This window comes from Amblyomma americanum, chromosome 5, assembly GCF_052857255.1.
Source record: "Amblyomma americanum isolate KBUSLIRL-KWMA chromosome 5, ASM5285725v1, whole genome shotgun sequence".
NCBI classification, from domain to species: Eukaryota; Metazoa; Arthropoda; class Arachnida; order Ixodida; family Ixodidae; genus Amblyomma; species Amblyomma americanum.
In genome coordinates, this window is record NC_135501.1 from 16,041,311 (window position 1) to 16,065,844 (window position 24,534).

Here is a 24,534-nt window from a genome sequence, read left to right on the forward strand (position 1 = left end):
ATTTCCAACTGCGGTTGTCACTTTATCAAACAAAAAAGAATTATACAATTGCTGCACCAGTGGACAAAAACACTTCATAACCGAGGACCTGCAAAGGATTAGACAGAGGCTGCCTTCGTTTGAGAAACAAAAGTTGGAGATCAATCAGCGCCTCACGATTTTAGCCCAGGCTGCACTGCCATAAAGCTTATTTTTTGAAAACATGCGCAGATACACCCCTCGCTTAACCAATGACAACCGGATAAACGGACCGACCTCAGAACGCTTAAGATCTTTCGTATCTGAAGGCATCACGTAATCTTCATAACCTCCCGCAAAACGATGCGAGGCACGCACAAGAAAATTTGCATCGTTTTGACGGGCTTGAAGTATCATAGTTCTATAGGGTGCAGTGTGCCATCGAAGCTTTTGCGCCGTTAAAAATCGCACTTCATGAAATTGCAACGTGCGTCTGAATCTTGCAAGATTTAGTGCGAAAAAAATTTTTTTCCATGTGGTACAATGGAGAGCTGACTCAGCTGAAATCGAAGATACAAGGCGCCAGAGTAGACAGGACGAACGAAGAACGAACATGGACAAGGAGCTTACTGCAACTGTAGTTTATTGCACGAGCTCACTTTTTATGGCAAGGTGCAAGGAAAAAAGCAAAAAACAAAATGAACCGCTTTACAGTGATGATAGCTGTGTCGATATCAATTCATATGCTCGGCCGAATACACAAGCTCTTTTTCGTTAAAGATACAGAGGGGATGATCAAATATGCCTCACCTACATTTTTGATTAGGCAAGCTTGAACTGTTTTTGTGGTGTTTTTTTCTTTATGCTTAATAACGACACGTGCATCTGAAAACTTGGGAGTACAATCTTTGCACCCCTTGCAGTGCGCAGCAATGTAGCCTTTCATGGCAAGTTTTTGTACGTCGTTATGATGTGCAAGCAGGCGTTCGTTAAAACATCTTGCAGTTTGTCCGATATGCTCGTTGCCACAAGACAAAGGAGTACTGCACACAACCCCTACCTCGCACGGTACAAAGGGTTCACGGTATTTTATGGCAGCGCTTAGGTGATGCCTCTTCAGAATTTATCTTCGCGCACAGTCTAGCGAGCTTTACAGGTGCGAAGAACAAAACTTCCACGCCAGTCCTGCCTGCAATTTTCTTCAAATTGTGGCTAACGCATGTACGGAAGGACGACTGCATTCTTATTGTTGTCTCGTTGATCGACTCTGTTCCCTGACGCTTCTTCTTCAACATGCCGCTGCGGACAAAAGTTGTTCTTGTTATCCAGCAGCTACAGGGCGCGAGACTTGACTTTCAAAATTATTGGAGTGAACGTGATGGCAGTACTTCTGAATGGCACTCCTAAAGCATAAGCTGATGATGCCCCTTTTCACTCCTTTGGAATGAGCGGAATCATTGAGGAGGAGTTTTTTTTACTCTCGACGCATAGCACCAGCAGACATGATGTGTTGAGAAACGAAGGCTGAGGTCCAGGAAGCGTATGCTATCATTTTCAAGAGCTTCAAATGTTAAAACTAGAGTCTTGAGGCTCTACGCTTCCAAGAATTTTGAAGTTTTGTAAAGTGACGTGCCGTAGCCCTCAACTTGTTTCTATCAGACTAACTGACGGTGTTCGTTCTGTGGGCTCAAGATTGTTCATTCCTTCGTTCACAGCGTATTTGAGGGCACTAAAATGCTATTGCGCAAGCGTGTAGTCGGAAGCGATATTGTATTAAAATTCGCGGGCAGCAAAAATCTTTCGAAAAATTATTCAGAAAAAATTCACTCTGTTGCAAATGACGCGATATCATCATTCTCACAGCGGGCGGCATCATTTGTGTTTGAAGATTTACGCCAACAATTTCGCCTTTATGGTTGGTTATTAGCCAGTGTGACGCATCAGAAAAAATAGCCTGTCCCCTTGGATGGGGCTGTGAACGCTATTGTGCGCTTATTGATTTACCTTTATTTACTTAAATATACAATTTGCAACGGGCAGCAGCGGCAAGCACAGCATGAACGCATAAAAAACATATATTTGCTTTAAAGGTAAGCCAGTGCAGAACACAAAACGGCCATAACGTTTTTTTTTTAATGGTTTGAAACAAGGTAGCTGAAAGACCCTGTACACAGCGTGTACAGTTTTCTACACAGAGGCAAGCGAGTGTCCCCTTTCTGCGTACACATTCCCTTTGGCGGTTGCAAAAACTGGCATACAGCCTCACGTAACATGCCTGAATTATTTGATGAGTTCTCAAAAAGAAATCGGTTCATTGACCCCCGTGGCTGCTCTCTGACGGCGACTATTCCCACGCCAATCTTCAGTGCTTTCACTGCCTTCAAAATGCGTCCCCCATTCCCCTGATGACACTGCTCGCACTCGTCCATGCTTCGCCACAAGAACGCTAAGCTTCTAGCAATTTTAAAGTGAGCACTCGGTTTTCGTGCGCTTCATTTCTTTTCAGTCGATGATGTTAGGGCTCTTAACGGTCAGGATTAAAAAAAAAACAGCTTGCCTCCTCGTCTATCATTGCTTGTGAGAAATTGTTTTACGGAAAATTATACTCTTGACGAGAAATACTTCGGGTGCAAATCGCCAATGCGTGACATCATGAATGTCATGTTGGTACTTGCAAATGGATGATGCCACCTGTTGTCGCCAGATGACACTGAATGTTTGAATATAATTTAGGATCACCTAGCACTAAGCCTTCATTCTTAGGCTTTTGTATATTTGTGTACCACTTGCTGTTTCCGGCCTGACCTGTGTACATTCGAAAGAAATGAAAAGGGGTCATAGAACCACAGCACAAAAATTCTAAGGATGCCTTACGTGACAGCGCACAACAATGAGAGTAGTGAGGTGAGACTCCCGAAGGCCCTTCCTCCTACAACAGCTTCCCTGTGTCAAGTGTTGACGCATGAAAAACCAACGAGGGTTGGACTGCGTTGGCGCGCGCCAGGCCATACGCGGAGGCGGCGGTGGATATTTGCATTCTGCCGGCATCTTCGCAATGCAAGCCTATATAGCGGAATCTGGAACTCACACAAAGCAGACGCCGATTCGTGCTAGTGAGCTGCATATGAAGCGCCTGAGGAACGAGCCAGAGATGGAAAATCGAAGGTACCAGCTTCGCTCGATAGCAGGCGCGAGGCCAGCGGCGCACGCGTTTTGTAGGCATGCGTGGACCATCAAATGGCCTGCCAGCACAGCGGCGTGGGATGAGCGATCCGTGCTCCATTCGACGCAGGCGAAAGTGGCCCCAGCCGGGAGCAGCGTAAACAACCCAGTAGAGTTTGTACCGGCTCCTGCGGCCTGCAATTTCTGTTTCACTAGAGAAGTTGACAGCATACTACGTGGAACACGAAGCGTGCTAGCCGCTCGAACTGCTCGGTTGCATGAAGTATGGTTGGAAGTTAACTGCTACTCGTTAAAAAAAGCGACAAACTCGCTTCGATGAAATAGCGCCGTCGAGCGCCTAGGTGATAAGTCGTTTGCCTTAAAAGCCAGCAGAATCCTCAAGGCTAGTACAAATTTTGGACAGTGCTTAAGCTACCGCTAAGTACAATAAAATAGCATCAGAGATTCCTCCAGCGCCAGCACTCCTTCTGTTTGAGTGATTAATAATACGCGGAGAGTGTTCATACAACTACTCGAGCAGGGGCCAATCGGTTAAGCGATGCGCCTCTCTCCCGGGAAGCACTTCATTCAAACAAAGCCACCGTGTGGGGCTTCTGAGAACCAGTAATTTGCGATTTGCTGTTGACACTGCCTTGCTACGTCATTCAGGAGATGAACTGCAAAGCATGATCAATGAGCTGGACAGGCAGAGTAGAACCGAGGCACTAAATAGTTTAGATGCAGAACAGCAAAGTACTCTTGAATAGTCTCGCAACTATACAGCAGTTCACAATTTTTAACGAGACGTTTGAACTGGTAAGGGAATACGTCTACTTCGGGCAGGTAGTCACCACTGATCAGGATCATGAGAGGGAAATAACTAGAAGAATACGAATGGGGTGGAGCGCTTATGGCAGTTTATCTGAGATCAGGAATGGCGATTTACCGGTATCCATTAAGAGAAAAGTATGCAACAGTGTATCTTACTGGTACTCACCTATAGGGCAGGAAAAATGGAGGCTATAAAAAAATAGATAGGGAGAAGGGGAAAAGGAAGGAATGTTAACCAGAGAGGCTTCCCGTTGGCTTCGTTGCCCTGGGAAAAGGAAGGGGAAGATTAAAAAGGGAAGAGAGAATGAACGGGAAACAGTCAAATTCTTTCAATCAAGGCAGTCGTGAAAAAAACAAAACAGTGCCTTGTAAGCCTTGACGGCAGTGAATTGTTGTGGCCACTGACCGAGGATCTTGTCTTTTGTGAAAGGGCGAGGATCAAGGTGGTCCAGAGCACAACGCAGCGCACGCATTACTTTCACAAATACAGGACACTCATACAGGAGATGACGTACGGTTTCCTCGCAGACACAGCTTTCACAAGAAGCGCAGTCCTGGGTAAATGCCCTGACTATGTTTTCATAAACATAGCGCCGAATATCTTTAATCCGGGAGTTCGCGGGCGTTCCATTGAAAAATAGATGCAATCTCGACTTTCTTTGGAAAAGATAGTTCCGGGGTAGCCACGGTGTCTTCTGTTGTATAGCTACAAGGACCGGATGTAGCGTGTCCAGTACTTGCAGTGCGTTGTGCGCTACTGGCATGCGCAACCTGGAAAGGAGAGCACGCATGACGTTCATCACTGACGTGAGAATTGCAATCGCTTGTGTATCTTGGCCATTGTCCGAATCGTGCGTTTTGCCCGGATCAGTCGTAGTTGTTGCAGATATGGGGTGCAGCAACGTACCTAGCACAGTGTGCGCTCTAGGCTTTGGTGTTGGTGGCAAAGTGCTATCAGAGGCGGCAGGTCGTGTGTCACTAGGCGCCGGGCTTTCCTGATTTAGTGCGGTTTTTACTGGAGGCGTACAAACTGCAGTGCCGCTTTTGGTCTTCTTTACAAACGTGATTGCGTCTTTCAACGAGCTACGGCTACGCGATCGACGACGCAGCACCTTTGCAGCTGCTTCTCTGTCGTAGGAATGGTCTCGAACAACTTGCTTCAGTGCCACCCTCTCAGTCTTTAGGCGAGGACAGTCCTTTGAGGAAGAGTCGCGAGGGCTACTACAGTTGGCGCACTACAAGGTACGCGCGCAACAACTGTCGCCGCTGTGTTGCTCGGAGCATCTAGGGCACACGATGGTGTTTTGACAGACGCCAGTCACGTGACCAATCCTCATGCATTTCCTGCACTTTAGCGGCTTAGGTACGAATGGACAAACTGGGTGTCAAAAGTGCCCCACCTTCACGTATGATGGAATGCAGTCAACCTTAAATGGTCAGCTTGTTGCACGTTGACCTTTCAAGGCGCTGATCTTGTATTATGAGATTGCGGTTGGTCGTCGGCTTAAATTAACCCTTTAGGCCCTGGCGATTTCAATTGACACCGCAACACAAATATTCCGCTTGCACCTTAGTAACGGAAGAAAACACTATTAATTTTTAATACATTAGCTCTTCCGGAATCCCTGTTGCTATCGTCATCGCTGCTCATGAATTTGTTGTTGTTGCCTCAAATACGATGGCACATACCCACGGTGGGGGGTTGGCCAGTGTTTGGTGCAGATCCAAACAGGAAAAAATCTCATCCAGGTATATCTCAAGCGGCTCATAAATATAGAGGAATCTGAGAGAAAAATAAAATCACAAATTTTCAGAGATCTCGAGGAAATCGGAATGAAAACCGAGGAAACAATGCGGTGTGGGTGGAATAACTTAACTTTAAAGAACTAATGAGCAAGAAAATAAATTTGAGAGGAAAGCAAAGGCATCAGGCATCGCCTATTGGCATGCCCTTTGACGGCTGCACCGAAGGAGAGGAGGACGGGACGAGTAAACGGCAGCCCTAATTGAGCGAGAGGATTTTGCAAGAACTGAATTCTCACGCATTTTCATTGAGCTCTGCGGTCTACCGAAGTGGAAGCAGCAGCATGGTAGGCATGAGGTGAAGAAGCCGAGGTATAGCTAATTTGTAGGCTTATATCCCACTAACCTTTTGCTCTTTTGCGCTCAAGTTTTTAAAAGTTTTGTGAAACGCCTATCCAAGCTCATATCCTCGTCACAAACATTATTGAATGTGTAGACGCTGCGCTTGAACACACTTTTGATATGTACGATTTTGACACCACCAGGGCTTAGCGGTTGCCAGCGATGGCGATTGAGTGATGATAGGTGATCTTTGTAGAAGAGAATCTGGTAGTATTTTTGCGGACGCGCATTTATTAGAATTTTTGTTGGCCTGCTGACATGAATGTTCATCGCAGCAAATGGACGAAATCTTCAGGTTAGCTTTCTGATAAACTGGAAAATGGAAATTTTCGCTATCATACAAGTTGAATGTTTGGATGTTGGCGAACAGCCACCGCAGCAGAGGAATAGTGAGAATAAAAGCACGCCTGACCTTGCGTTTTATTCCTTTTTTCTCTTCCGCTCTCTTCCTCCAGTGAGCATCGGCAGTGAATGCAAGAAGACACAGGGATATTCATACTGCAACTCGCGCACCGTTGCTCGTGCAGCCACTCGTACAGCACGTGGGACGCAGTCGACGCTGGGAGCAATGCAGTGTGTTTGGCCGTTTTCTTGTGAAACATACACGGCATGCTCATAAACAGCTTCTGCTCTCTCCTTGAGATATCCGCGCCGCATAAGCCTACGGATGAGAGATTTCTTGTCATCTGTAGAGAAGAGCATTTGGTCAAGATACACACAGAACCGATTATCTTCCAGTTTGTGAATTCTTTTATAGTAAACAGCTAGTTTGAAAAAAGGCGGAAACTAGGTGCATTGAGCCTCGCGCAAGCTTCGAACTACGACGTGCCGTGATTCGCGCTGGGCGTTACGGAAGCGCTTCATGAAGATCAATAGACGAGGGTATTGCAGATTCTTCTTGTCCTTCATCTTGTCCACTGTTGCCTTCTAGGAAGGCTATGCAACTTTTCAACACGTGTGTTGTTGACGTGACATACACAAGCTGGAACACAAGTCTGTCAGCAACAAGAACGAGAAGGTATGATACCAAACGCGAGGTGAAGAGGAGAGAGCGGCGTCCTTTGTGACAACTGCAAGATCCATCTATCTCTTACAGAGTAAAAAAAAAGCTTCTCTAAAGATCCCTACACTAGAAAATAAGAATTTTTCCGCTAATTTCTTTGCTGCCGATTGCGGTAACAATAACGGTTCTTTTCGCATTTCACACCCACATAGCCCTGATGTCCGATTTTGACACCATACCTGTAAATCAATTAATATTTGCACCACGAGATTTAATTTTTACTGCGTGGTTATGGAGCCTTAGGCAATCTAACAACACACAGGAAAAAAAATCTACGTCCAAATTAGAAAATCCAGGGCCTAAAAGGTTAATACCGGCAAGTCGGCATCAGAGATTGATATGTCGTGGTCGTAAATTACGCCAGTGATGGTTCCGCTGTCTTGGAGAGTATGAGGGCGCACACTGATATTGCGGAGTTTGGTGATGCGGCCAAACTGTCTAGTGCGCTTCGCTTCACGACATCAATGGCAAAGATGCTTTTGTGGGGGTTTACTCTGTTGTCTTTATTCCCTCCTGGTACGAGGCTGTCAAGATACACAGAGATGGCTTGCCTGTTCAGGCGGTTCAGCTTAAGTTAAGGATAGCGCAGGGAGCTGTGGAGGAGGAGAAAGTGGAAAGGCAGGGATGCTAAAATTAAAAATAACAGCTGTGACGTTAGGAGACTGGAAGCGGGTAGAGTGGGTGAGGGAACAAAATCTGGTTGTTGAGATCCTTGTCAAAATCAAGATAAAGAAATGGGCTTTAGCAGGGCATATAGTGTGAAGGCTGGCTAGTCGCTGGTCTTAAAGAGTAGCGGACTGGATTGTTTTGTTTTCTTCGAGATGCTTGCCATTAGTCATGATGAGAATTGGAGAGAAAGTTAAAAGAAGGTGTGTAAACAAGCCTTGGTTGAAAGGTGGCAAAAGTTCCCGATAAAGCGATTGTCGGGTGTCCACTTGCGACAGTCGCCTTTAGCGCGGAGTGGAGTGGATTCCAGGAGAAAGCAAGCGAGCAGGGGCGGCAAGAAGTTATGTTAGCGGATGAGATTAAAAAATTCACGGGCATCCGTAGGCCGCGGTTGGCACAGGACAGGGTCAATTGGAGCGCACATGGGATACCTTTCTCCTGCAGTGGGCGTAGTCAAGCTGATGATGATGATGACGTCTTCGGGAGGCTGTCTCTCTCTCGTCTAGTGAGCTGATGCGCAGTGGCACGGCGGGCAAAAGACAAGTGCATGGAATTCATTCGAGGTGGCCTACCGTGGCTGGTGACCCGCCTGCTGTTTCGTTACACAGATGTACGGAAGCCGCCTTATTTTATGAACAAAACGTCTACTGCAATCGCATTGTTTTTTTACAAATAACATTGAATCTAAAGGTCAGAAAAAGAAAAGACCGCGCAGATATCCAACATAAAAGCCCAGGCTATGTTCACTTTTATAGTGTATATCGCATTGACAGTCCCGATATACAGTACTGAAGCAGAAAATGTGACATTTCCGATATGAGCATTTAGCTTTTTTACCACACTAGCACTGGCATAGGTAAGTTGTGGAAAGACGCTATCAGACTTTTACACAGAGTATTCGATATTTTTTACCATGTTAAGTTCCAATTTCTGCGGACAACAAATGGCTTCAAGAAATGCTTTCAGCAGTGCACGATGCTGTGCGCGATAATTGAGATGTTTAAAAGAAAATGAAGCGGAGATTTTAAGCTTGGTTTTTCGGAATAGCCTAATGGGGTCAGCACTCCACTCCCAACGTTTTTATGCCAAGGCCTGCATATTACCTTCGACGCATGGAGACCAGAAAGCTGTCAATAGACGCATCGTTTATATTTCCCCGCTCCTGCATTAGCTCATGAGATTTGTCCTTTGCAGTGATAGCTCTCTTGCCGCTCGGACGAAGAACTAGTTTTATAAAAAAAAATTGATGATGGCGTAGCTCTGCTAGGCCAGGGTATATGTAGTGTAAGCGCGGCGACATCTCGTTCGGAAGAGTTAGTATATGAAAGACGCGCATTCAGTACTTGCGCCTTTATTCAAGGTTAAACCTCGAGCCGTCGACTCAAACGCCAAAAGCCCTGGTTCGGTTCCCAGCCCCGACACAGGATTTTGGATTCAGTAAGTGTGCGGGGGATTTACGACGTGGTTGGCCACGTGTTCGGTCATGTGGTGCGGATCAGCTGTCGGCGGCGCGACGCCGTGGCATGTCACGCGGTTGGCCACGTGACCAGTCAGGCGGTCACGTGGTGCGGTTTCCAGAGGATGCGCAGACCGGCGAGGCGCGCCCGGCGGCGGCGCCGGCGCGCGAGCTCTGCGCCGTATGACGTCACTGCTCCTCGCACATGCGCAACACGGCTCTCCAGGAGCTACGCGAAACTGCTCAACCTCGGCCAGTGTAGCTTACGCTACAATATCTCCAATGGCACCTGTGATTGATATCAGCAGACCGATTTCGCAACTACATGATGCCGGCCGTCATGTTCTTCAGAAAAGTTTTTATGGGCTTAGAAGAATGCTTCGGGTCGTCTTTTTGTTGAAATATATATTCAAAACCAAAATTGCTGTTCCCATGGAAGCGTAAACTTTTTTATGATATACATAAAAAACTTTTCGTTGATGGTACCTTCACTGAGGTGACATCAACTTAGGAGCGCAGAAAAAACGCTCTGCCATTACGTTGCAGACTGCAGGATGAAGTTTGAAAGTTAATAACGATATGTACGAAGTGCATTTTGGGGCGACGTATAAACCGATTTCCATCACTCCCACGAAACAAGTACTTCGCTTAGTAGCACAGCGTTTAGGGCCCATCTGGGCCCCATGTGGGCAATGTGGGCTTGAGAAACTCGTTTTAACCCAGCTTGGAGCCTTGTGGGCATCATGTGGGCAAATATAATCTGGGCTGGACCATGACAAGCCAATTAGGGCCCCATATTAGCAATTATGGGGCAATGTGAGCCGATGCTGCCAAGTACAGCCCGTACAGGTCCTTTGTCGGAGACTTTAGGGCAAACTTGAAAACGAGTTGGGCTCAGTGCAGGAAAACTAGAGGCAAGCCAAACTTGGGCAGCCCGCCTATCACCCCAATTGCTCCGAAACGGGCTCTAAAGGGGCTAAACTAGTTTTCATCCCCAAAAAACACAAATGGGGCCTTAGTGGGCTGTGATAAGGCTGATTTGATGCAGACCTGGGCTATACACAGAAACATGACCGGCAGCCCTAATTTGAACAGCCCATCTTGAGCCGAGCTTGGACCATTGTGGGCATCATGTGGGCAAAGGCAATTTGGGCTGGCCCATGACAAGCCAATTAGGGCCCCATGCCGGTAATTATGGGGCAATGTGAGCCCGTGCTCCCAAGTTCAGCCCGCACAGGTCCCTTGGCGGCAACATTAGGGCAAACTTAAAAACGAGTTGGGCTCAGTGCAGGAAAACTTGGCACAAGCCCAACTTTGGCAGCCCGCCTATCACTCCAATTGGTCGAAAATAGGCTCTAATGGGGCTAAACTAGTTTTCATCCCCCAAAAAACCCAAATGGGGCCTTAGTGAGCTGTGATAGGGCTGATTTGATGCTGACCTGGGCTATACACAGAAACCTGACGGGCAGCTCTATTTCGGACAACCGATGTAAAATTCGAGTTTCCCGCCTGGGTGGAGAAAGGGCTAAAAAAATGGTGGAGAAAGGGCACATGTCAAATTTAGCCCATTGTAGCAGAGTTCTGAGCTTGCCTTGTCCAATTGACTTTGCGAAAATCCTGATGCGGCATCTAAAGTAGAAAAAACACAGCCCCGGAAACTCGCGGTACTACGTCCTCTATTGTCAGCATCGGATAGTTTTCTCGCAAAACAGACTTGTTTAGCTCTGTTGGATCGAGACAAATGCGTACTTTGTCCTTTTTCACTACTGTGATCATGGGACTAGACCAGTCAGTAGGCTCAGTTACCTTTTTTATGACAGCTTGTTCTTCCATGCGCTGGAGTTCCGCATTCACCTTGTCTTGAAGGGCTACCGAAACTCTTCTAGCTGGCACGACGACACCCGCGGCACCAGCTTCAGCTTCATGTTGTACTCCAAGTCTTTTAGCTGGCCGAGCCCTTTGAAGACTTCTGCAAAAGGCTGTGCTGGTGGGTAGAGTTGGTCATGCTGAATACTCTGCAAGCGGTTTATAAACCCCAAACGTTGGGCTGCTGTACCACTCAGTGTTGCCGGCACGTCCTGCTCCACAATAAAAACGTTTCTTCGTGATCTTTGTCGTTTGCAGAAAGCAACAGTCGCAACTGGCACGGGAAGTGGTTTTGTGCCCAAGAAGTGCCGTAAGCGTAACCAGGCAGGTCAGTCCTGGCTTATCTGGTAGTTTTCTAATGTCCTTTCTTGAAATCACGCCGGAGTTTGCCCCCGTGTCTAATTTTCACTCCATTGGTGTGCCTTCAATGTCCACAATCGCATTCCAGTTGTCTGCCGTCAGTGTATGCACTATTAAAGTTTCCGAGAAAAAATCTCTTCTTCTACCTGCAGCTCCCGCAAATCTTTTCTTCTCTGAATCGCGCCTCGTGAATGCGGCAACGACTTGCAGACTTGTGCGAAGTGGTTGCGACTACCGCATTTTTTGCAATTTTTACCATTCGCGGGGGATATTCCGCTACGTTGCCTGTGATAACCACATCTATTGCAGACGTCTTGCTTAGCAGCTGCTGCACAAACTGTCGTTTCATGGGTGGTTCCTACCGCTTCGCTTATCTAGCGGAACTGTTCTTTCCCTTCTTCTAGGGCGCGGCGGATTTCGGCCGTCTTCTGATAGAACGGGTTCTCAGCGACCAAATTTTGCTGCAAGTTTCTGTCTCGAGTGCCCAAAATAATGCGGCTACGCAGCATACGGTCTTCTAGCTCTCCAAATTCGCAGTTTTTTGCCAGTATTCGTTGTTCTGTGAGCCATTCACCGAAGCTTTCGCCTTCCTTTTGGTTTCTTGAGACGAAGAGGAATTCATGAAAGGTTATAGAAATCCTCAAACTTTTTTAGCAGGATGCCGATGTCGTTTTTGTTTTCTCCTGCTTCAAACTTGAACGTGCATTACGCCTTTCTGGCTTCTTCACCAACCGTCACTAGCAGTGTGGATGCCTGCACTTTGCTCTGCTTGTTCAGCTGGGTAGCGATAGAAAACAACGTGAACTCACTCTTCCACCTTTGCCGCCCTAGCCAAGCGTTGCCTGATGTGTCCAAGGGCTTCGGTGGCGGCATAAGGGTCGCTGGAAGGGACGCTGGCGTCGACATGCCGACTAGGGACCGCTGCCGTCATGCGTGCAGGCTGGCAGTCAGTGAAGAACAGCGTTTATTGCCGATAGGAAAGGGGTTTATAAAGAGGGTGACTGTTTATAATGAGGCTACTGTGGGGATTGAGAGTTACAGCCTAGAAGCGACAAGAGGAAAATTCGGCGAGAAGCGTGCCTCTGAGGTCTGTGGTGGAGCTCTTGGTGAGAAGCGATAGGAAAAGTCCGGGCGGGAGCTAGAGGCGAAGGCACTGAGGGGAGGTGAAAAGCATGGAGAGCGACTAGTGGAGCTGCCGTGGGGATGCAAAGACTAGGGGCTGCAGCAGTGCCGAACAATGTAGCCTGTGCAAGAGTAGTGAAAGCAGTTTGGTCGGTCGTCCGCGGGATTCCAGAGAAATAGTGGGGGCAGACACTAGTGGTTGAAACCCCAGTGTCAGCCAGGCTACCAAGAGCACACACACTGCAGGATTGAGGTTCAAGTTGGGAACTTATTGCAACATGAATGCCTGGATGAGCAACACGATAGGCAGATCCATACGACTGGGATAGGCACAAGGGCCTCTAGTTCACGTCACACAATCCTTGCGACTGCGTTTGCGAGGGAAGGCATTTCAGAGAGTGGACGTGGTAGTAGCTGCTGGTCCTCAGAGGAAGAGGTCGTTGCTGTGTTAGGAAGCCGAGAAAACAGCTGCGGATTACAGCAGCTTTCAATTTGCTCGAAGCGATGGCACTCCTTGATGGTGTGCAGTCTTTGCAGAGAAGAAAATGAAAAGCATCATCCACAATGCCATTGGAGCCCACGTTGTCTGATTCAGCCAAAGCAACGTCCGCTTTGTGGCGAAGTGCCAGCATATCCAGAATATAGGTATGTAGCCCTCTGTGGTGGACTGGGCACGCGACGAAAGTTGTTGTTCTGAGGTTACCTTCCAAGCATCAGGTCTTGCAAATAATATGCGTAGTTTTTCCTTACAAGTGTCCCAGCTCATGAGCTCATTCTCATGTGTTTCATATTACACTCTGGCTGTGCCGGTAAAGAAAAAGATGACATTTTCTGGCATCAGAGCATGATCCCACATGTTATAGGTGCTGACTGGCACATATGAGCAGAGCCAGTCATCAACATTTATGTCATAAGTTCCAAAGATGCCGGGGTATCAGGATGACACCTTGACTACGAAAGGAGCGCTGGTCATTCTCCGTGACTCTGTGCCGGTCTGACTACTTCAAACTTCATGTTGTGATCCTACAGCAGGGTGGCTCCTCCACCAACAATTTTAAGTGGCGAATGACCATGTACTAAAAGCACCGTGTACCAAAAGCTGCAACGCACACCTCCAAAACACTTCATACTCTTTGATATCACTCTGATTATCACACACAGCAATACGCAAATTCAAGACAACATGCTATATCGGTTAGGAGAAAGGTAACATACAGAGAGCCTGTATTCTGGAGAACAAGCCTAAGCACTGCACGACTGCAAAATGCCTACACGTAGCATAAGTGAAAGAGGGGAAATCATGCAGCATCACTTGTGCCTGATAAGAAGGCACTATCACAGTAAAGTAGTAACACAAGGCGCATTGGCGACCTTGACAAGGGGTATTGAACACCGATTTTGTGCAAATTGATGCTGCCAAATAATAGCAGGAGCAAGACATATTAGGGCTATGCTAATCGAAGCTCTCGAGAAATAGATAACAACTCTAAGAGAGGGGGGCTTTTATTTCTGGCACGAGAACCCTTCATAGATAGTCCCAGCTGCACCAACGATGCGCATCGGCTGTGCTGCAATTCGAGCGAAACAACGTGCCATGCGCATCGGCCTGCAACCGCGGTTAACACTAAGCAGACAACCCACATTGCCCAGCGTGTCGCCTCTCAGTTTGCTATGCAGCTGACCCATCTATGTTTCGCAAGGGGAGGTTTTGGGCAACATGGTCAGACATGATGTAGAGAAAGAAACCACAACTTCAGAGACGACGCAAGACTGAGAAGTGGTCTTACGTCCTGTATGAAGTTGCGGTTCTTTTTCCCTCTACAACCCATCACTGTGTTCAACTCAACCATACCTATGTAGGCCACACCGAGATAGCATATTTGTGAACCCTTACCAGAAGACATTACAAAGTCATGTAGCACGTCTGCAACCGAAAGAGTATAGGTATCATATGTACTCTATCATTATTACTACAACTCACGAAAAAAATACACAAATGTAGGTATTGTGTTTGAACAGAACAATAAATTCTATTTTTCCAGCCTGTCACCCCAACACTCAATTAGGGAAAACACTCAGATAATACACTTCTATCAGCTATGATATAACAGCGCTCAAAGTACATAGCTGTTACAATAAGTCGATATACACTTCTGCTAAAAATGGTAATGGAGTGGAAAAACAGCACTGAGAATGCACTTCTACCATGATAGACTTCTGCTGGCTATGAAGGTGGAACACAATGCTCAAGATAAACCGTAATATAGTCATCAAAAGAACAGACCGTTGAGCTAGTTGGTACATACTGCTGGCAACAACAGCGCTGAGACAAGTGACAAAGGAGGAAGAGAGATCAGGACCGGTGCTGACTATCAACTGAAAGTTTATTAGTGGTCAAAGGAATATATTTTGTGTGTATTTTCAAATAAACTTTCAGTTGATAGTCAGCGCCGGTCCTGTTGTCTTCTTTCTTTGTTCCTTGTCTCAGAGCTGTTGTTCCCAGCAGTAATATAGTCCTAGCTATTAATTATGATGAAGGAGAGGAAACAAAACAAACCCAGACTTCCACACAACTTTCACACATTTCGAGCAGAATGGATCCACAGACTACATCCTTATATCATGTGAAGCATTGTCTGTGCGGAAAATCTTGAGCTGTTCTGATGGAAGCGAAGCAGAGAAGTTCCTTTCATGAAGAAACTCATGGCAAAGAATAAACTTTGGAGTCACCTCTGTCACACTGACAATGTTGCCATTGCTTGGTAAGCAACACGAGTCCTTCTCTACACCTGCTTTCAAGGACGATACATTTGTCGGGCGCACAGTCGGTGGGAGTTCTCTTGGTGAATAAGCCAACTCAGACTATCTGCGGCTCACCTGTTCAAGTGACTTTCTGCTGGAGCGCAACAACTTGCCTTAAACAGTTCTGAAATGGAAAGGGACTAAACTATCGACTGCATTTATCTCAGAAACGATCACATTTATACCCATCCAGTATCAAAGCACGCTTGCGCACACATGACAGATTTACAAGAAAAGGTAGATTGCTGCATAACTGACAAACATCAGGACCGCAATCATTGTACGACACGTTACTTTAAGGAGTTCAAAAATCTAATTTCTTTAATAGGCTAACCGAAGTGTCACTTACACATCGATCTGATTGTGTAATGATATGGCATGCCTCTAGAATTTCGCGTTGACTCTTAGTTTTACCGCGTCCAAAAATTCAAGCCTTCTTGAAGAGCGGAGTGCATTTGTGCTTCCAGCAATGTTTAGGCAAATTCGCCCCGTCATCTGTGGAAAGCGACCTTTCATGTTCTCTGAGCCGGGCGTTAAGACAGCGGCCAGTCTGCCCAATGTACATATTCCCGCAGGATAAAGGTATGCGGTACACTATCTGGGTGGCACAGGTGACGTATTTGCATTCTTGATTGATTGTGCACTGCGAAGTTTTACTTTTCCTATCGTAAATTCTTCTGCACAAACTGGCCAGTTTTCGCGGGGCTGAGAAGACTACATCGACACCGTGCCTACTCGTGATCTTCTTTTTGTTGTGTGAAAGTGCGTGCAAGTAGGGCATAACTTCACACTTTCGTTTGTCCTTCCTTTCTTCCATCACCTTAGGTTTGGCTTTCATTTTTTTTAGAAGCTTTTCAGATGCACCTTTGTTCACATGCTTAGGAAAACCTGCTTCTGTTAGTCTTTGCTCTTGCTGCAGAAAGCTTTCTTGTACAGTAAGAAGCAGCTTTTTTCTAGCGCGTTACTGAGGCATAAGGTTGCAATAGCCCTTTTGGTTAGTTTGGAGTGGCAGGAGCTGTAAGGAAGTAATACTTTCTTGGTTCGTGGGGCGTAGGTCCAGCGAAGGTGTCCAATGCAGTCAAAAGTTAAAACGAGGTCTAAAAATTTAATACGATTGTCGTCCGGTAATTCCTGGGTAAACTTAAATGAGATAGAGCCCGAAATAAAGCAATCCAAAACACTAGCCGCCATATCCTGCATATTGTCATTAGGTAAAAAATGAAACGTGCATTGTTTATGCTCGCAGTTAAGGAGCAAAATTCATCTCACTCTCAATAAGTAAATGCAAATTGTAGGGTGCTTAAAGTTCTTCAGTGATACATTGGCTTAAAGCCCCTCCATGACGACTTCTGGCGACCAGGAACTGACCGACGATTACGGTACTCGGTAATGCTAAGTCGTAGTGCAGCTCTTCAGGTACTTATGTTTAGCGATATGTTGAGGTCATGGTGGCCGGGTTGCGGGAAGCCGAGCAGAATCTTGCTACGCAGGTTAGCAAGACGTGATAGAATTAAGATTCCGTCAGGATCTGAACTGTACAGTTCGGGAGACAGTTGGAGGCGTCTAGCTGTTTTCCCGATAACCATGGGATCCCATGGTCATATATATATATATATATATATATATATATATATATATATATATATATATATATATATATATATATATATATATATATATATATATATATATAATCAGCCTTACTACACCCACTGCAGGGCAAAGGCCTCTTCCAAGTCTCTCCAATTAACCCTATCCTTTGCCAGCTGCATCCACCCTTTGCCTGCAAACTTCTTAATCTCATTTATTTATTTATTTATTTATATTTATACACAGTACCTACAGCGCCCTCATTGGGGCATTATTGTAGGGGGGAAACATCATAAATAAGAACAAACATCTAGTACATAATAAATTAGGCAAATGATGCGGTCTACACAGAAAATACAATAAACCCATGCACACGGAAGCAAAAACAAACAAACAAACAAACAAACAAAATAAAAACCATTGTAGAAAGGCAAACATACCCTAAACACACACATACACACACACAAAAAAAGATACATTTTAAAATACAGCACTGCTTAAAACATAATACACTCGGACAAGAATTATTGCACTTATATTGACAGGTGGCTTTGCAAATCGGTCAGAAACGATGTAGGAGGAGCGGTAGCGACCCGCGAAGGGAGACAGTTCCAATCATGCACTGTTCGTGGGAAAAAACTATATTTGAATACGTTTATACGGCAATTGTACTCGCGCACCTTAAGTGGGTGGTCAGTGCGGGCGGAAATGTAGCTGGGTTCACTAATGTATTTCTCTCTTGGAATTCCAGTTTTAGTATTAAGCACATTATAAAAGAAAGAGAGTCTCAAATATTTGCGCCTGTTTTCAAGTAATGGCCATCCCAACTTCTCGCGCAAACCAGAACTTTTTTGGAAATTGTAATCGGCGGACACAAACCTAGCAGCCCGTTTCTGGACGCGCTCCAGCTCCTCAATATTCAGTTTTGTATGCGGGTCCCAAACCGCGGAAGCATACTCAAGTATCGGACGTACAGTAGACATGTATAATGTCTCCTTCAGCGTAAGGGGAGCGTCCTTAAAGTTACGTCTGAGAAAGTTGAATGTGCGACTGGCTTTAGCAGATATGTAATTTACGTGTGCATTCCATGATAGGTCAGTAGAAAAAAATTCTCCCAAGTACTTATAAGTTGAAACTGCGGATAATTCAGTGCTACCAAGGAAATAGTCTGTTTGGAGGAATTGTTTCTTTTTTGTAAACCGGACCAGATTACATTTGGAGATGTTTAGCGCCATATTCCAGTTGTTGCACCAAGAGAATACAGAGTTGAGGTCATGCTGTAGTGAAATTGCATCTGCTTCAGAAGAAATATTGCGGTAGATACAACAGTCATCAGCATAAAGTCTGATTATACTTGCAATGTTACTAGTGAGGTCATTTATAAAAATGAGAAACAGAAGAGGGCCCAAAACCGACCCCTGCGGAACACCTGAAGTTACACCCACACTTTCCGAGCTGACTCCGTCGATAACCACGCACTGTCTCCTTTCCGCAAGATACGCCTCAATCCAGGATAAGAGTGAGGTAGGAATATTTAATTCTGAAAGCTTCTGTAACAATAGGTTGTGAGCAACTAAATCGAACGCTTTTCGAAAATCTAAAAATATACAATCTACCTGACCGGCGGAGTTTAAGGAAACAGAAATGTCATGTGTGAATTCCACGAGCTGTGTTTCACATGAGAAGCCGGACCTAAATCCATGTTGTGTCGAATAGAAAAAACTATTGTTTTGTAGATGGCTAATTAACTGAGTATAAATGACATGTTCCAGTGTTTTGCACGACACGCTCGTCAGCGATATGGGCCTATAGTTACATGTTTTAGTTTTATCACCACTCTTATGAATCGGAACGACATTGGCACTTCTCCAGTCAAGGGGCAAAGAAGAATTCTCTAACGATTTCTGAAATAATGCAACGAGATACGGGACAACTGAAGCTGCACAATTTTTCAAAACGTCATTGGAAATGTTGTCAGGCCCTGGTGCTGATGTAACTTTAATTTTCTGTAATAAAAGCATGATCCCCCGTTCAGAAATTTCTACGTCATTCATTCTGGTCAGGGTGCTGGAAGATTGAAAGTCAGTATGTGTATTAATGGGTTCGGAAAACACCGATTGGAAATAAAGATTGAAACTTCTCGCTTTACCGTTTGAATCCCTTCCAAAATCAGTTGCGTCTAGTATATCAGGCGCAGAGACCCTGCTGTTTATCTTATTTTTAACATATTTCCAGACTGCCTTTGGGTTTGTATTTAGTTGTTGGCCTAGTGTGCTGAAGTATGCCCTTTTCGCTTTACGGATTTCTTTCTATAAGTTCTTAGTTTGCTTTTTCATCTCGGAGTACAAAGTTAGTGCGGGCGTATCACAATATCTGCGAAAGAGCCGTTTCCGCCGGTTGATCATTGCCCGCAACTGTCTATTCATCCAATGCATATCGTCACGACGCTTGGCTGAAATCAAGCGGGATGGGATGAAAGTCTGCGTCAGTGACAAAATTTTAGTTTTAAACAAGTTTCAGGAGGAATCAATATTCAGGGATGGCTGATGTGAAAGAAACTCAGGAAAAAATGCGTCGAGTTCCTGTGATAGCGAAGCATAATCCCCTTTTTCATAAAAAGACACTTTGCGTGGTTGGGTGTGGTGGGTCTTCATAGCATTACAGGATACTTTTGCTAAAACTACATCATGGTCGCTTATGCCTGGCAGCGTTATGACAGACGAGACTAGGCTAGGGTCATTGCAGAAAAACAAGTCTAGCACATTAGCACTGGTAAGGCCGAGTCTGGTAGGGGTTTGAACAAACTGAAATAATGAGTGAGCACCAATTACTTCACGGAAAGCGGTATACAAGAGGGGTGCAGTGCGAATTACTGATTTAAAACAAGACCATTCTACGCTGGGCATATTAAAATCACCGGCAAGGATAATATGTGCTGCGTCTAAGGCTAATAATGTGTTGCTAAGTTCAAAAAATGGCTGTGCGCAGGTTGAACCGGGCGTCCTATAAAAAGAGCCAATTGCCAAAGAAGTACCATCGCCCAGCCGTACCCTGCACCAGACAGCTTCAGAGGAATCGTTGTCTAAGTTAACAGACACGCTTCTCAAACTGCTATGAACGAGGATGAGCACACCACCACCGCGTACATTGCGATCCTTCCTATACGTGGTATAGGATGGAGGAAATATTTCACCATCACTTATGTTGCTGTCCAGCCATGACTCGGTTCCAATTACCACATGTGCGCTCGTCATTTGTAAGAGTGAGAGGAATTGGTCAGTTTTGTTTTTTATACTGCGGCAATTAACAACAATACAGACAAGTTCATTTTTAATAGCAGTTTGTGGGCTAGCTAAAAGCCTCGGTGATGGCTATTGGTTTACACAAGTGATATCGTCTGTTTCATTGGTGTACATATAGGTTTTGTTGTCCAGGTTTAGCTTATTAAACCGCAGTTTCAACTTTCCGCCGCGTGCCTTAGCAAACTGCATGAGCTTTTTTCTTTGTTGCCGTACTTTGGCCGAGTAGTCCTCGCTTATCGCCCAGTCAGTATCTTTTAGTTTGGCAGCATTTGAAAGAACACGGTTCTTTTCTTTAAAGGAAAAAAATTTAACGATCAGGGGTCTGTGCTTGTCGGGCGCATATCTTCCTAGTCTGTGCGCTCTTTCAATGGCAGCGGCGTCAACGGAAAGTTTTAACTTTTCAGCGCAAAAAGAGATAATTTTAGTCTCAGACTGTTCCCACTATTCGGTTTCTTTGTCATGGATGCCGTAGAATATTAAGTTGTTTCTTCGTGATTGGTTCTCCAGGTCATCATGCGATGACTCGAGGGCCGTGCACGCGACAGCAAGTTTCTGGGAACTTTGAGATAATCTTTCTACTTCAGGCTTTAGCGGGAGCACCAGTGACACATTATCTTCAACGCTCTTGACTTTTTCTGCGAGTTTTGTTAGTTTTTCTTCGAGATTCTTTTGCTCAAGCCGAATGGAACGTAGTTCGTCCAATATTTCGGTCTGTTGCTGTTGTATCAAAGGTATTGTCATGATAGTATCGAACATCTGCTTTTCCTGCTCAGCAGACAGAGGCCCAGGGTTTTGCTCTACGTCTCCCGCAAGCAAAAGCTTTCTTTGAAACAAACCTATGTATCCTGAACAGCTCGCGCACACGTCGTACAGAAGGCGTAAAAACATGCACACAGCAAAGTTGGGATCTGGCGTCGACTTCCTAAACGGTTTGCCATTAACAGAAAGGTAAGAGTAACAAACCTGAAGAAGAACAAGATGTAAGCGTCTGGCTGCCATGTCGGCGCCAGATCCCGGAGTGGCTGGGTACAACAGCTGCTTATGTAGGTCATGCTTGTGCGGAAGGTTCCAGGGTTGCCAGTCGATGAAGCGTTCGAGCGCCGGTAGCGCTGTGAAGTCCAACGGCGAAGCGTCACCCAAAAAAGCCAGGTCAGCAGAACAGACTTGCTCGGTAGAAGCGGCTCCGTTCGTTGGCAGGCACGTCGACATCGCGGCAGCATCGAAAATCGCCATCATTTGCAGCACGTGAAGAAGAACAAGATGTAAGCGTCTGGCTGCCATGTCGGCGCCAGATCCCGGAGTGGCTGGGTACAACAGCTGCTTATGTAGGTCATGCTTGTGCGGAAGGTTCCAGGGTTGCCAGTCGATGAAGCGTTCGAGCGCCGGTAGCGCTGTGAAGTCCAACGGCGAAGCGTCACCCAAAAAAGCCAGGTCAGCAGAACAGACTTGCTCTGTAGAAGCGGCTCCGTTCATTGGCAGGCACGTCGACATCGCGGCAGCATCGAAAATCGCCATCATTTGCAGCACGTGAAGAAGAACAAGATGTAAGCGTCTGGCTGTCATGTCGGCGCCCACCTAGCCTTCTGCCGCCCCCTGCTCCACTTACTTTCTCTTGGAATCCACTCCGTTACCCTTAAGGACCAGCGGTTATCTTGCCTTCGCATTACATGCCCTGCCCAAGCCCATTTCTTTCTCTTGATTTTGACTAGGATGTCATTAACCCATGTTTGTTCCCTCACCCACTCTGCCCGCTTCCGATCTCTTAACGTTACACCTATCATTTTTCTTTCCATGGCTCGCTGCGTTGTCCTTAACTTAAGCTGAACTCTTTTCGTTAGCCTCCACATTTCTGCCCCGTAGGTGAGTACTGGTAAGATTATGCTGTTGTACACTTTCCTCTTGAGGGAAATTGGTAAACTGCCCCTCATAATCTGCGAGGATTTGCCATATGCGCTCCACCCCATTCTTATCCTTCTAGTTATCTCCCTCTCATGATCCGGATCAGCTGTCACTACCTGCCCTAAGTAGACGTATTCCGTCACAATTTCTAGGCTCTCGCTGCCAATTGTGAACTGTTGTTCCCTTGCTAGGCTGTTGAACATTACCTTGGTTTTCGGCATGTTAATTTTTAGACCCATCGATCTGCTCTGCCTGTCTAACTCATTGATCATGATTTGCAGTTCACCTCCGGAGTGACTCAGGAAGGCAATGTCATCAGCAAATCGCAGATTATTTAGGTATTCTCCGTTTATTCTTATTCCAACTGTTCCCAATTAAGGCCTCGAAATACCTCCTGTAAACATGCGGTGAATAGCATTGACGAGATCGTGTCTCCTTGCCTGACGCCCTTCCTTATTGGAATTTTATTGCTGACTTTATGGAGGACTATAGTAGCTGTGCAGTTGCTATATATATCTTCCAGTATTTTGATATAAGGCTCTTCTACCCCCTGATTGCGCAATGCCTGTATGACTGCTGAGGTTTCCACTGAGTCGAATGCTTTCTCGTAATCAATGAAAGCTATATATAGAAGTTGGTTATATTCTGCGCATTTCTCTATCACCTGATTGATAGTGTGAATATGATCTATTGTGGAATATCCTTTACGAAAGCCTGCCTGATCATTTGGTTGATTAAAGTCTAACGTTGCCCTTACTCTATTAGCGATTACCTTAGTAAATACTTTGTAGGCAACGGATAGTAAGCTGATCGGCCTGTAATTTTTCAAGTCCTTGGCGTCTCCCTTCTTATGAATTAAGATAATGTTTGCATTCTTCCAAGCTTCTTGTACAGTTGAGGTCATAAGGCATTGCGTATACAGGGTGGCTAGTTTTTCTAGCACGATGTCCCCTCCATCCTTCAACAGATCTGCAGTTACCTGATCCTCCTCAGCTGCTTTTCCTCTTTTCATTGCTTCTAAGGCTTTCTTTACTTCATCTTTAGTTACTGGCGGGATGACGCATTGCTGTGAACTGCTGTCTTTCTCATTAACGCTCTGATTGCATTGGTTACTGTGCAGGTCTGTGTAGAACTCTTCGGCTACGTTAACTATCTTATCCATATTGCTAATGACATTGCTCTGCTTGTCTCTTAATGCATACATCTGGTTTTTACCTATGCCTAGTTTCCTCTTCACTGTTTTTAGGCTACCTCCGTTCTTTAGAGCATGCTCGATTCTCTCCATTTTAAACTTCCTTATGTCGGCCACCTTGCACTTATTTATTAACTTTGATAGCTCCGTTAGTTCTATTCTATCGGTAGGGTTAGATGCCCTCATGTTTTGGCGCTTCTTAATCAGATCTTTCGTCACCTGAGATAGCTTCCCGGTATCCTTTCGAACTGTCCTACCGCCTACTTCTACTGCGCACTCCGTAATTATTGATGTCAGATTATCGTGCATTGAATGAACATCAAGATCATATTCCTCAGTTAAAGCCGAATATCTGTTTTGCAGCGCTATCCTAAACTCCTGTGCTTTCCCTCTTACGGCTAACTCGTTAATGGTCTTTTTCTTCACTAGCTTCTTCAGTTCCCTCTTCAAGTCTAAGCTAATTCTAGACCTTACCATTCTGTGGTCGCTACAACGCACCTTTCCGAGGACGGCCACATCCTGAATGATGCCAGGTTTAGCGCATGGTATGAAGTCGATTTCATTTTTAATCTCACCATTGGGGCTCTTCCAGGTCCACTTCCTGTTTTCTCGTTTGCGGAAGAAGGTATTCATGATCCGTAAATTATTTCTATCCGCGAATTCGACTAATAACTCTCCCCTGCTATTTCTAGAGCCTATCCCATAGTCACCTACCGCGTGGTCGTCAGCCTGCTTCTTGCCCACCTTCGCATTGAAGTCGCCCATCAGTACAGTGTACTGCGATTTTACTTTATTCATTGCCGATTCTACGTCCTCATAGAAACTTTCAACGGTCTGGTCATCATGGCTGGATGTGGGTGCGTAGGCCTGCACCACTTTCAGCTTGTACCTCCTATTCAGCCTAATCACTATAGCTGCTACCCTCTCGTTAATACTGTAGAACTCCTCTACGTTGCCAGCTATATCCTTATTAATGAGGAATCCCATACCTAGTTCTCGTCTATCCTCTAACCCGCGATAGCACAGTATGTGTCCGTCCTTTAGTACTGTATACGCCTCACCTGTCCTCCTAACTTCTCTAAGGCCTATCACATCCCATTTATTTCCCGCTAGTTCCTCA

At 45.6% G+C, this 24,534-nt stretch overlaps 1 pseudogene; it reads right to left on the reverse strand.

Moving 5' to 3' along the window:
• Positions 1-20,392: 20,392 nt before the first annotated feature.
• LOC144133718 (uncharacterized) lies at positions 20,393-21,814 on the reverse strand (annotated as a pseudogene).
• Between the last annotated feature and the right edge of the window lie 2,720 nt (positions 21,815-24,534).